We start from the raw sequence: 13,051 nt of genomic DNA, 5'->3' as shown, positions 1-13,051 counted from the left end.
AACTGGATTTCCTGTCATAGCAATAGCACTTTGATTATCACAGTAAATAGGGATTTTGAAATATGTTAACCCATAATCCAGTAATTGATTCTTCATCCAAAGAATCTGTGCACAACAGCTTCCTGCAGCAATATACTCTGCTTCTGCAGTTGATGTGGAAAATGACTTTTATTTCTTGCTGAACCAAGAAACCAATCTACCTCCAAGAAATTGGCAGCTTCCACTCGTGCTTTTCCTGTCAATTTTGCAACCTGCAAAATCTGCATCTGAGTAACCTATTAGTTTAAAATCTGATTCTCTAGGATACCACAATCCCAGATCAGCTGTTCCTTTAAGATACTTGAAAATTCTTTTCATAGCTGTTAAGTGACGTTCTCTTGGATCTGCTTGAAATCTTGCACAAAGACAGGTAGCATACATGATATCAGGTCTACTAGCAGTTAGATAGAGTAGAGAGCCAATCATACCTCTGTAATCAGTAATATCTACTGATTTACCAGTATCCTTATCCAGTTTTGTTGCAGTGGCCATGAGAGTGGATGCACTTGAACAATCTTGCATTCCAAATTTCTTCAGCAAGTTTCTGGTGTACTTAGTTTGACAAATAAAAGTGCCTTCTGCATTCTGCTTGACTTGAAGGCCCAGAAAATAGCTAAGTTCCCCTATCATACTGATCTGATACCTTGACTGCATCAGTTTGGCAAACTTCTTGCAAAGTCTGTCATTTGTAGACCTAAAAATGATATCATCAACATAAATCTGGACCAGAAGTAAGTCCTTTCCATGGTTGAGGTAGAACAGTGTTTTGTCTATTGTTCCTCTGTTGAATCTACTTTCTAGAAGAAACTGAGCTAAAGTCTCATACCATGCTCTAGGAGCTTGCTTAAGTCCATAAAGTGCTTTATCAAGCCTGTAGACATAATCTGGATGTTTGGAGTCTACAAAGCCTGGAGGTTTTTCAACATATACTTCCTTTTCCAATTCTCCATTGAGAAAAGCACTTTTCACATCCATTTAAAAGACAGTAAACTTTTTGTGAGCAGCATAAGCCAAAAATATCCTTATGGCTTCTAACCTAGCAACTGGTGCAAATGTTTCATCATAATCAATTCCCTCATGTTGAGAATATCCTTTTGCAACCAGCCTTGCCTTATTCCTTGTAATTATGCCATCACTGTTAGTTTTGTTTCTGAATACCCACTTTGTACCAACAACATATCTATTCTTTGGTCTTGGCACTAGGGTCCAGACTTTGTTTCTTTCAAATTCATTTAACTCTTCCTGCATTGCTTGCACCCAATCAGCATCTTGAAGAGCTTCTTCCACTTTCTTTGGCTCATTCTGAGAGAGAAAAGAATTGTAAAGACATTCGTTTAAAGTACCTGTTCTAGTTCTGATACCTGCATCAGGATTTCCAATTATCAAATCAGGTGTATGTGATTTTGTCCACTTCCTTGCAGATGGAAGGTTTTCTCTAGAACCGGATGTTCCCTCGTGATCCAGGCTGTCTTCATTTTTATTTTCTGATGCTCCCCCTAAAACTATGCTCTCTGAGTTGGATTCTTCAGAATTTAGATTTTCAGCACTATCAGAACTTGGCTTATCAGAACTTGATGAATCAGAACTTGAAGAGCCATATGTATGTTCTGATGTGTCTTGAGATGTGGTAAGATCTTGAGTATGATCCCCCTGCATAGGTGCATCTTCCTTTGGAGTAGTCACCACAGTTTCAATAACATCAGAGTTTAATCCATCAGAATTTACAGTATCAGGACTTAGACTGTCAGGATTTTCAGTATCAGAATTTGAGTCTTCATTTTCAAATCTCAGCTGATCATGGTCAATAAAATCTTCAAGACCAGTAATCTTCTTGTCATCAAATGAGACATTGATAGATTCCATGACCACTTTTGTTCTCAAATTATAGACTCTGAAGACTTTTGTAGAAAGTGGATATCCAACAAAGATTCCTTCATCAGCTTTTAGATCAAACTTGGATAGCTGTTCAGGATGAGTTTTGAGAACAAAACACTTGCATCCAAATACATGAAAGTACTTCAGATTTGGCTTCTTTTTCTTCACCATCTCATATGGTGTTTTTCCTTGCTTGTTAATGAGTGTTGCATTTTGAGTAAAATAAGCAGTCTGCACAGCTTCAGCCCAGAAATAGGTTGGAAGCTTTGCTTCTTCAAGCATTGTACGTGCAGCTTCAATGAGAGTTCTATTCTTCCTTTCAACAACTCCATTTTGCTATGGAGTTTCAGGAGTAGAAAATTCCTGCTTTATTCCATGGTTTTTGCAGAACTCTTCCATTATCAAATTCTTGAACTCAGTGCCATTATCACTCCTTGAGGTTTTCACAGGATCTTTGACCAATTTATCCAGATGTTTGACATGATCAATCAAGATAGATGCAGTTTCACTTTTTGTGTGCAAGAAATACACCCATGTGTATCTAGTGAACTCATCCACTATGACCAATGCATATTTCTTCTTTGCAATAGACATGACATTTACTGGACCAAATAGATCAACATGTAGTAAATGATAAGGCTCAAGAATTGATGATTCAGTCTAGCTCTTGAATGAAGATTTTCTCTGTTTGGCCTTCTGACAAGAATCACAAAGGCCATCAGGAGCAAATACTGACTTTGGCAGTCCTCTCACAAGATCTTTCTTAACCAGCTCATTTATATTGTTGAAATTTAAATGAGAGAGTTTCTTGTGCCAATTCCAGCTTTCTTCAATTGATGCTCTACTCATTAGACAGATTGCAGAACCATCAGTACTTGTTGAAAGCTTAGCTTCATAAATGTTACCACGTCTGTATCCTTTCAGAACAACTTTGCCTTTGGATTTACTCACAACTTCACAGTGTTCTTCAAAGAAGTCAACATGATAACCTCTGTCACAGATTTGACTTATACTCAGCAGATTATGTTTAAGTCCTGAGACCAAAGCTACTTCTTTAATGATGACATTCCCAAGATTGATATTCCCATATCCCAATGTTTTTCCAATGTTGCCATCTCCATAAGAAACACTTGGGCCAACTTTCTCCACAAAGTCTGATAGCAGGGCTTTATTTCCAGTCATATGTCCTGAACATCCACTGTGCAGAACTAGAATATTTTTCATGTTGCCCTGCAATCACAAAGACCACTAATGATTAGTTTTAAGGACCCAGACTTGCTTGGATCCTTTGGCCTTATCAAGTTTGTTAACATTTGCAGTGGATTTAGCATCAGAGTTTATGTTAACTTTTTTCTTATCAGAACTTACACTATCAGACTTTGAATCAGAATTTACACTAGAAGGAACAATGGAAACTTTCTTCAAAGAAGGTTTTAATTGATAATAATCATAGTACAAACTATGATATTCCTTACAAGTATAAATGGAATGCCATAAACTACCACAATGAAAATAAGGATTTTGTGGTTTATATCTAACAAACTGACTCTTAACTCCTGATTTTGAAGGTAAGGAGTTTATGTTCTTATTCTTCCTGCAAAAAGAAGCCAGATGGTTAGAACTTCCACAGTTATGACACGTTTTTCTAGGAGCATCAGGAACAGGTTTATAATCATTGCTTTTATTCATACCTTCCTTTCCATTCCTATTTTTCCTAGGTGATTTAACCTTGTTTGCATTCTTAACATCTTTCAGCTTATGCTTAAGCTGCTTCTTAGTCATTAAGCCTACGTTTACTTCAGCAGTCTTTTCCTGTTTTAGTTTGTCAGAAGTTAATTCCACTTTAACTTCTGATTTCTCATTATCAGACTTTACAGTTATAAACTTAACAGGTTTTAACTTTGCCTTTTGCTTAACAACAGGCTTAATTTCTACATTTCCTTTATCATTCTTATCATCTCCATAACCTAAGCCCTCTTTCCAATTTTCACTACTTAGCAAATTTTGAGTTGTTCTGCCAAAGTTAGTCCAAGTCCTGATTATCTCTCTTTCCTTTTCTAACTCAGTTTTTAGAGATTCATTTATTTTTAGCACTTCATCCCTAACATAAAAAGCATCATCTCTATCCTTCTGAGTTTGATGGAACATAACTAACTCTTTTTCTAAGAAATCATTTCTTTTCTTAAAAGCAAGATTTTCAGAAGTTAATCTTTCACATGTTAACGTTTGATCTCTATAACTAACAAACATGGTTTTAAGATATCTTCTCAACTCATTAATATTATCAGTATGAAAAGCATAAGTAGTATGAGGTACCTTTGTTTCAGCAGCTTCAGAACTGCTCTCAGCACTTTCTTTATCAGCATTTGCCATCAATGCATAGTTCTCCTCACTTTCAGAGTCTGAGGTGTCTGTCCAGCTTTTCTGTTTTGTGACAAGAGCCTTGCCTTTGTGACCCTTTACCTTCTTGCAATCAGGAGATATGTGGCCTTTCTCACCACAGTTATAGCATTTGACATTAGTATAATCTCCTCTATCAGACTTTCCTCCTCTGCCTTCAGATCTTCTGAAATTCTTCTTATCAGAACTTATGCCTTTTCTGGAAAGCTACTTTCCCTTCCTGAACTTCCTGTATGCAATCTTTGTGATCCCTTTCACCATAAGAGCACACAGCTTCATCATCTCCTCATCAGCATCAATCTCAGGCAAGCTTTCAAAATCTGAGTCATCATCACTTTCAGAACTTGATGACTCAGTATCAGACTTTGTGAAAAGAGCTTTACCCTTGTCTTTCCTTGAGGTAGCTGCCTTGGGGGATTCTTCTTCAGCCTTAAGAGCAACTGTCCTTGACTTTCCTCCTTTCCTCTTGCTTCTTTGTTCCATCTCAAGTTCATGAGTCTTGAGCATTCCATAAATTTCATCAAGAGTTGTTTCATCAAGACTGCAGTTGTCTCTTATTGTTGTTGCCTTCAAATCCCAATATTCAGGAAGAGCTAACAGGAATTTAAGGTTTGAATCTTCAAGATCATACTCCTTATTAACTAGTGACAGATCATTCAAGAGTTTGACAAATCTATCATATAAATCAGTCAATGACTCATTAGCCTTTGAGTCAAAGTGTTCATACTCTTGAGTGAGTATTGTCTTCCTGTTCTTCTTAATTGTATCAGTTCCTTGACACCTTGTTTCCAGAGCATCCCATATCTTCTTAGCAGTCTTGCAGTTAATTACCTTGTTTGACATTACATTATCAATGGCACTATGCAGTAAGTGTCGTACCTTAGCATCCTTAGCAATTGATGCAATATCTTCAGCAGTATAATCACTCTTCTCCTTTGGTACGGTCTTTGCTGCTTCACCTGTAACTGCAACAGCAAGCTTGGTTGGTTTGTGAGGTCCTTCCTTGATTCTATCAAGATATTCTGGATCTGTAGCTTCCAGAAATATGGTCATCCTCACCTTCCATATGGCATATTCAGATGGTCTCATTATGGGAACTCTGATGGTTTCATACCGACTTTGAATTTGTGTCTTTGGAGGTTCTTCAGTTTTGGTAGGCTTAGTTGGAGTTTCTGTGTCAGACATGATTGTGTTTGGATCTTTAACTGTATGTGTGTTAACAGATAGCTCTGATACCACTTGTTAGGTCATACACACTGTAGAGGGGGTGAATACAGTGTAAAATACAATCAAATCAAACTTTAATATCTTAAATAACAGAAAACAAACTTTATTGAAACAATAAACTCTGTTACAGTATGGAACTGTTACCTCTCAGTGATGAACAAATATCACGAGAGCTGCTAGGGTTACAATAAATAATCTTCTCGAATATGATAACACTTATAGTGTAAACCCTATTTCTGTGTTTATATACTACACAGTTACAAGATAATCGATAATTGATATGGAATATAATTCTGCTTCCTAAAATATATCAATCAGATATCTTTTCTTCCATGTATTCCATTCTTCATGGAACTCCTTCTTCATGCATATCTCTTCTTATGTTTATCTCGATCTTCTTTCCTTTAATCAGTTACTGTCCTTATCTGATCATCCTTCAGCACTTAAGTTCTGATATCCAACTTCTGATGATTATCTCCTGATAATATAAGTACTGATATCCTTAAGTCTTGACTTCCAGTATAAGTACTGATTCCCAGTTAAGTACTGATTTGTCCTGTTAAGTAAGATCTGAAAACTAAACATAAATCATATTAGCCATGACATTATCAAATATATCTAACAGTTTACCCTCGTCTCCAGATCCTACACAAATAATAATAATCTCGTTATAATATATTCTCACCAACTCAACCTATTTGTAAACAGAAATTAAATATACTGGCATTTAAGCCTATATACGCACATATTTACAATCACCTTATAAGTATATTAGTACACATAGCCACATATGCTCACATACCATATTTAAGTACAAAATAATATAACACCCACTATATTGCATCACTAGGCTTCGATGATCTCACTCCACTTACTTAAGTCACTTGGTCGTTATACTAGACAAATCTCCAAATTTTGACCTCCTAACACGAAGAGCCTTTACTAAACCATCCAATTCCTATTGACCCTGACTTGGGCCTTTCACTATAATGACTATAAGCTATCTTTCAGCCATGGTGGTCAACCAAATCTTCACTCATAAGTGTTCTAAAACTATGTGATAAGTGAATGTGCTCATTATAGTAAATTTCAGAATGACATCTATGGTTTCTTGGGTGCATTTGACATTCTTATACTTCAAGTTTACCTCCAAAACTTCTACATTAAACTCTTCTGATTATAAGTCAACTCCTAAACTTGATGTGGCTCAAGGGCCTAGCTTGGGCCTCCCTAGGCCTAAGCTCAAAGTCCATGATTCCCCTGTATATTTATAATTGGCTCTAATATTATACAGAGTTTGCAAATAATATTACACAAAATGTTGGTCGTAACAAAAACTGTTAGAAAAACATGCTTTTCTAGAAAAGGAGTTAGCTAAAGAAAGAGAGGTTATTAAACTTTGGACTAACTCAAGAAATTTTTAGAGAATGGCTATTGGGGATCAGGATTAGGATATGCTAATAGATCTGATTCTGATAAGAAAATTGAAAAAGAAACTGAGAAAAATAAACCAGTAAATACTGATGCAAAGGTCAAACTGAACAAGGTTCAGTAAAAACCATTAAGTTTAATCCAGGTGCTGGTGTATCAACCTCAACACCTAGATAAAACTTAATTACTGATAAGAGTGAACAGTTCACACAAAATCAATACTTATTGGTTTAATGACTCAGAAATAGCTCAAGCAAAAGCTGAAGGATTTACACATGAAAAATGAGGAAAAAAGGCCTAGGAAAAATAAAAATGGCTAGGTAGGTGTTAATAAGAATGGTAATTATGTAACTCTTCTTAATGCACCTAGAAAGGCATGTTTGAATTGTGGTAGTACTAATCATCTTGCTAATTCTTGCCAGAAGAATAAAGAGATAAATATTGTTCCTCCCAAATCAGAGTTTAGGAATAAAATAGTTGGATATAAACCACAGAGTCCTTGTTTTCATTGTGATAGTGTTTGGCACTCTATTTATACATGTAAAGAGTATCACAATTTGTATTATAATTATTATGAAATGAAACCCTCTTTAAATAAAACAAAATCTATTTATGCATGTGTAAATACTGATAATAAGGATGTTAATCTAAACTCTGATCAGAAGTCTTTTGCTGCATATGTTAACAAACTTAAAAAGGCCAAAGGTTCCAAGCAAATATGGGTCCTTAAAAAACACCAACTGATTTCAAATACTGATTACAGGGTAATAGGAGAAATACTCTAGGCTTGGACAGTGGATGCTTAGGACACATGACTGGTTATAAATCCCTGCTATCAGAATTTGAGGAGAAAGATGGCCCAAGTGTTCCTTATGGAGATGGCAACTTAGGAAAAATCTTGGGATATGGCAAAATAAAAATTGGAAATGTCATCATTGAAAATATAGCTCTGATTGCAGGACTCAAGCATAATCTAATCGGTGTGAGTCAAATATGTGGCATAGGTTACCATGTGTACTTCTATGAGGAGCATTGTGAAATTTTCAATAAGACTGATGGCAAGATTTTAATGACTGGGGTAAGACATGATAATTTATATGAAGCCAGGGTCTTCACAAATACTGATGAATCAGAAGTTTATCTGCTTAGTAGAGCATATGTAGAAGACAGTTGGAACTGGCATAAAAAACTTTCTTACCTCAACTTCATCAATATCAATGAACTTGTGAGGAACGATCTTGTGAGAGGATTTCCCAATGCAGTGTTTACTCCTGATGGTTTATGTGACTCATGCCAGAAAGACAAGCAAAGGAAAACATCTTTTAAGAGAAAAACTGAATCCTCCATTCTTGAACCATACCATCTACTTCATATTGATCTCTTTGGTCCAGTAAATCTTATGTCAATTTCCAAGAAGAGGTATGCACTCATAATTGTTGATGAATATACAAGATACAAATGGGTGTACTTTCTGCACACCATGGATGAATCTTCATCCATTATTCTTGATCATGTAAGAGAACTAGAAAAAGGATCAACATATAAAGTGAAGATCATCAGAAATGATAATGGAACTGAATTCAAGAATAGTTCCATGGAAGAGTTTTGCAAACTCAAGGGGATAAAACAAGAATTTTCTGCTCCTGGAACTCCACAACAAAATGGAGTTGTTGAAAGAAATAATAGAACACTCATAGAAGCTGCAAAAACCATGCTAGAGGAAGCAAGATTGCCTACCTACTTCTGGGCTGAGGCTATGCAAACTGTTTGCTTTACACAAAATGCAACATTGATCAACAGGCATGGAAAAACACCATTTGAGATGGTGAAAGGAAAGAAGCCAAATTTGAAGTACTTTCATATTTTTGGTTGCAAATGTTTTGTTCTCAAAACTCATCCGGAGCAGCTTACCAAATTTGATCTAAAAGCTGATGAAGGCATTTTATGGGATATCCATTATCTACAAAAGCCTTCAGAGTTTACAATCTGAGAAAAAGAACAGTCATAGAATCTATACATGTTTCTTTTGATGATAAGAAGATTACAAGTCTAGAAGATGCAGATGAGCATGACGAGTTGAGATTTGAAAATGAAGTACTATATGCTAAACTCTTAAATCCTGATACAGTAAATCCTGATATCAGTCAAAGCTCTGATGATCCACATGACAGTGGAAATTCTTCAAACACTGAAGCATATATTGAGGGGGGGCAACATGATTTAAATCCAGAGTCTTCTACAAGTTATTCAACTCAAGAAACATCAGTAAATAAGTCATCAGACTCTCATTCCTCAAATTCTAATGAGTCAAATACTGATAACAATGGGAACACTGATTCAGGGGGAGCCTTTGGACATGATAGTGGTACTAATAAAAGAAATAACAGAGAGTTCATGGATCAAGAGGGGTTCTTCTTTAAGGAGTCAACTTCTATCTGCAAGAAAATGGTCTAAGTCACACACACCTGACTCAATCATTGGAAATCTAGATAGTGGTGTAAAAACCGAAAAAGCCACTCAAAATGAATGTCTCTACCATTCTTTTCTATCTCAAACTGAACCCAAGAAGGTGGAAGAAGCTCTTCAAGATGCTGACTGGGTTACACCAATGCAAGAGGAGCTTAATGAATTTGAAAGGAACAAAATTTGGACTCTTGTGTCAAGAACTAAAAACAGATCAGTTGTTGGTACAAAGTGGGTGTTCAAAAACAAAACTGATAGTGAGGGAATTATTACAAGAAACAAAGCAAAATTGGTTGCAAAGGGCTATTCACAACAAGAAGGTAGTAATTATGATGAGCCTTTTACGCCAGTTGCAAGGCTTGAGGCAATAAGAATTTTTCTAGCCTATGATGCTCACTAGAAGTTTAAAGTGTTCCAAATGTATGTAAAGAGTGCATTTCTAAATGAAGAACTTGAAGAAGAAGTTTATGTTGAACAGCCTCCAGGGTTCATTGATCCAAAGTATCCAGATCATGTGTACTTATTGGATAAAACACTCTATGGACTAAAGCAAGCTCCAAGGGCCTGGTATGAAACACTTGCTCTATTTCTGTTAGAAAGCGGTTTCACAAGAGGTAAAATTGACAAAACTCTCTTTATAAATACCACGGTATGGACTTGTTATTAGTACAGATATATGTTGATGATATCAAGTTTGGATCTACTAATGATAAACTTTGTGAGAGATTTATAAAGCTAATGCATTATAAATATCAAATGAGTATGATGGGAGAATTGAGTTATTTTCTGGGGTTACAAGTAAAATAGACTGATGAAGGAATCTTCATAAATCAATCCAAATACACCAGGAATTTGCTCAAAAGATTTGGAATGCAAGACAGCTCAACTGCATCAACTCATATGGCCACTGCAACTAAGTTAAATTTAAATACTGGTTCTTTAGTAGATATAACTAACTATAGATGTATGATTGGCTCACTCCTATGTTTGACTGCTAGTAGACCTAATATCATGTATGCTACCTGTCTCTGTGCAAGGTTCCAAGCTGATCCAAGAGAACCTCATCTATTGGTTGTGAAAAGAATTTTTAAATATCTCAAAGGCACCATGAATCTGGGATTATGGTATCATAAAGATTTATATTTTAAGCTAACTAGATATTCAGATGATGATTTTACAGGATGCAAAATAGACAGGAAAAGCACTTCTGGAAGCTGCCAATTTCTTGGTGGCAGATTGGTTTCTTGGTATAGTAAGATATAAAAGTTAATTTCCACATCAACTGTAGAAGCTGAATATATTGCTACAGGAAGCTGTTGTGCTCAGATTCTATGGATTAAGAATCAGTTACCGGATTATGGGTTAAACTATTTCGCTATTCCTATATATTGTGATAATCAAAGTGCTATTGCAATGATGGAAAATCCAGTGCATCATTTAATAACTAAACATATCAGTATTAGGTACCATTTCATAAGGGAACATGTGGAAGAAGGTACAGTGGAATTGGTCTTTGTTCCAACAGATCAGCAATTAGCAAATATATTCACCAAGCCTCTTTGTGAAGCTACTTTCACAAGATTGGTGAATTAATTAGGAATGATATCAGGACATTTCTCAAACTCTGATAATTAAGAAATAACTACTGATAGTTAGAGTATAGTATCTTATCATTATGTATCAATACTTGCTAGTTATTGATAATGTGTTAAATTCTTATAACATGCAAGCATGCAATTAATTTCATTCAGTATCTGCATTATAAACTTTGATTATGTGTATAAGCTTTGATATTGGTGAAACATGTTTTGACTGATAGATCCTGAAAGTAGTTAAATTATGAAATTAGTCAAACTAGTGTTGATTGATAAATCCTGATAGTCTTGATTAAATACTGATAATGGTCAAACCATGATTGACTATTATGTTTTATTGATTATTTTAAATTTATTCAAAATAAATGGTTAATCAGTATTTTTTATTAACAGTGAGTCAATGAAATATATTTTCTTCTCTTTGATTTCTTAGTTGCATGAATGCTTATTATTTTGTTTGTGCTTATTATGACTATTCATATTCAAATTAGTACTGCATGTTTAATTACAACAAATATTCAATAATGCATGTGTACCAGTAATATCTATTTAAAACCTAATTAAAGCTAAATTATCAAATCCTGATTCTGAAGACATAGTCTCTGATAAGCCAGAACTTACTCTTGAAGAGAAAAAGAAGCCACTATGGAGAAGCAAGAAACCAGCACCTATAAGAGATTCTTATAAAACATTAAAGAAGATTTACAGTGGAAGTTCTCACTCTAAAAAACATGGAATCACAAGTGGTCTTGGAAGGTTAAATGTTGATCCATCTGTAGAAGATGCTTTGATTCTAGGAAAGCATGCTAATTTGACAGAAATTAGAGACAATGTGATGCTTGCAGACTTACAGAAGATCATATCAGTTTAAATTGTTATTGATCTTATTGGAGAGAAAATGATCTATTTTCTAGAGTTTGGGAGAAACTTAAGGTTTACTCAAGAACAGTTAAGAGACAAACCATGGCGGGAATTGGAACTTATTGTTACAATTCTTAAGGTAACTAATTCTTTAACTTCCAGGTGGTCTGCATTCATAAAGAACCTGATACAGTAAAAGCAGAGAGGAATGCCTTACAAATCTAACTGCATTCTAAAGTACATTGATCAAACTGAATATGTTGTTGATATGCCTATTGGAGGAGCCAATATAGAAATGAGCCTAAGGACTAAAGTTTTAACCTTTAATCCTGATGGAAAGAAAATTGGATTTGTGGAGATGGATTATCTATCTCTTGGAAATTCAAATTTACATAATCTCAGGGCTTCCATCTATCAGAATGATGAATCAACAGATGAACTGAAAGAACACAACTAGAGGATGCAATGGTATTTGGATATAATGGAAGAAAATCTATTAAGGAAGTTTCTTGAAGATTTTCCAGACTGTGTTAGAGTTTAGAATGAAGAGTAAAGTCTGATATTTAGTGAAGTAAGAAGGAACATGTTTACTTGATTTCTGCATTCAGATATTTTTGATATCATCAATTGGAACTTGTACATTATTTTATAATGTACAAGTTGGGGGAGATTTTTAGATATAATTGATGATATCTGGACAGAAACTATCAGAAGTTCTTATCAGGACTTATATATCAGTATTTACTGAAGAGTGATGTCATCAGTACTTATATCAGTATTTGATGATCAACAAATGATGTCATCAGGATTTGTCACTTTCGTAGATATTCAAGGAGGAAACGGAAAGCAATAATTCAAGGCGATGAAGGACTTTATCTCAGAAGCAATCATGTATGGATAGGTTTCCTTATTGTAATAGAATATGATTCCTTATTAATTATATAACTGGGCTCTATATAAATCACAGATTAGGTTCATGCTATATGCACTGCGAACATTGTTATATCATTTGCATAACCTAGCAGCTCTCAAGGATATTTGTTCATCCTTTTGAGAGAGTACATTTGTAATCAGATTTTACCTGTTAATATAAAAACTGTTGATTTTGTTGAAGCTTTGTTGAATAATTTTCATAAACTGTATTCACCCCCTTACAGTTG

This window comes from Apium graveolens, chromosome 6 (assembly GCF_009905375.1).
Source record: "Apium graveolens cultivar Ventura chromosome 6, ASM990537v1, whole genome shotgun sequence".
Taxonomy (NCBI): Eukaryota; Viridiplantae; Streptophyta; class Magnoliopsida; order Apiales; family Apiaceae; genus Apium; species Apium graveolens.
The sequence above is the reverse complement of the archived record's forward strand: the minus strand, read 5'-3'. Positions refer to the sequence as shown.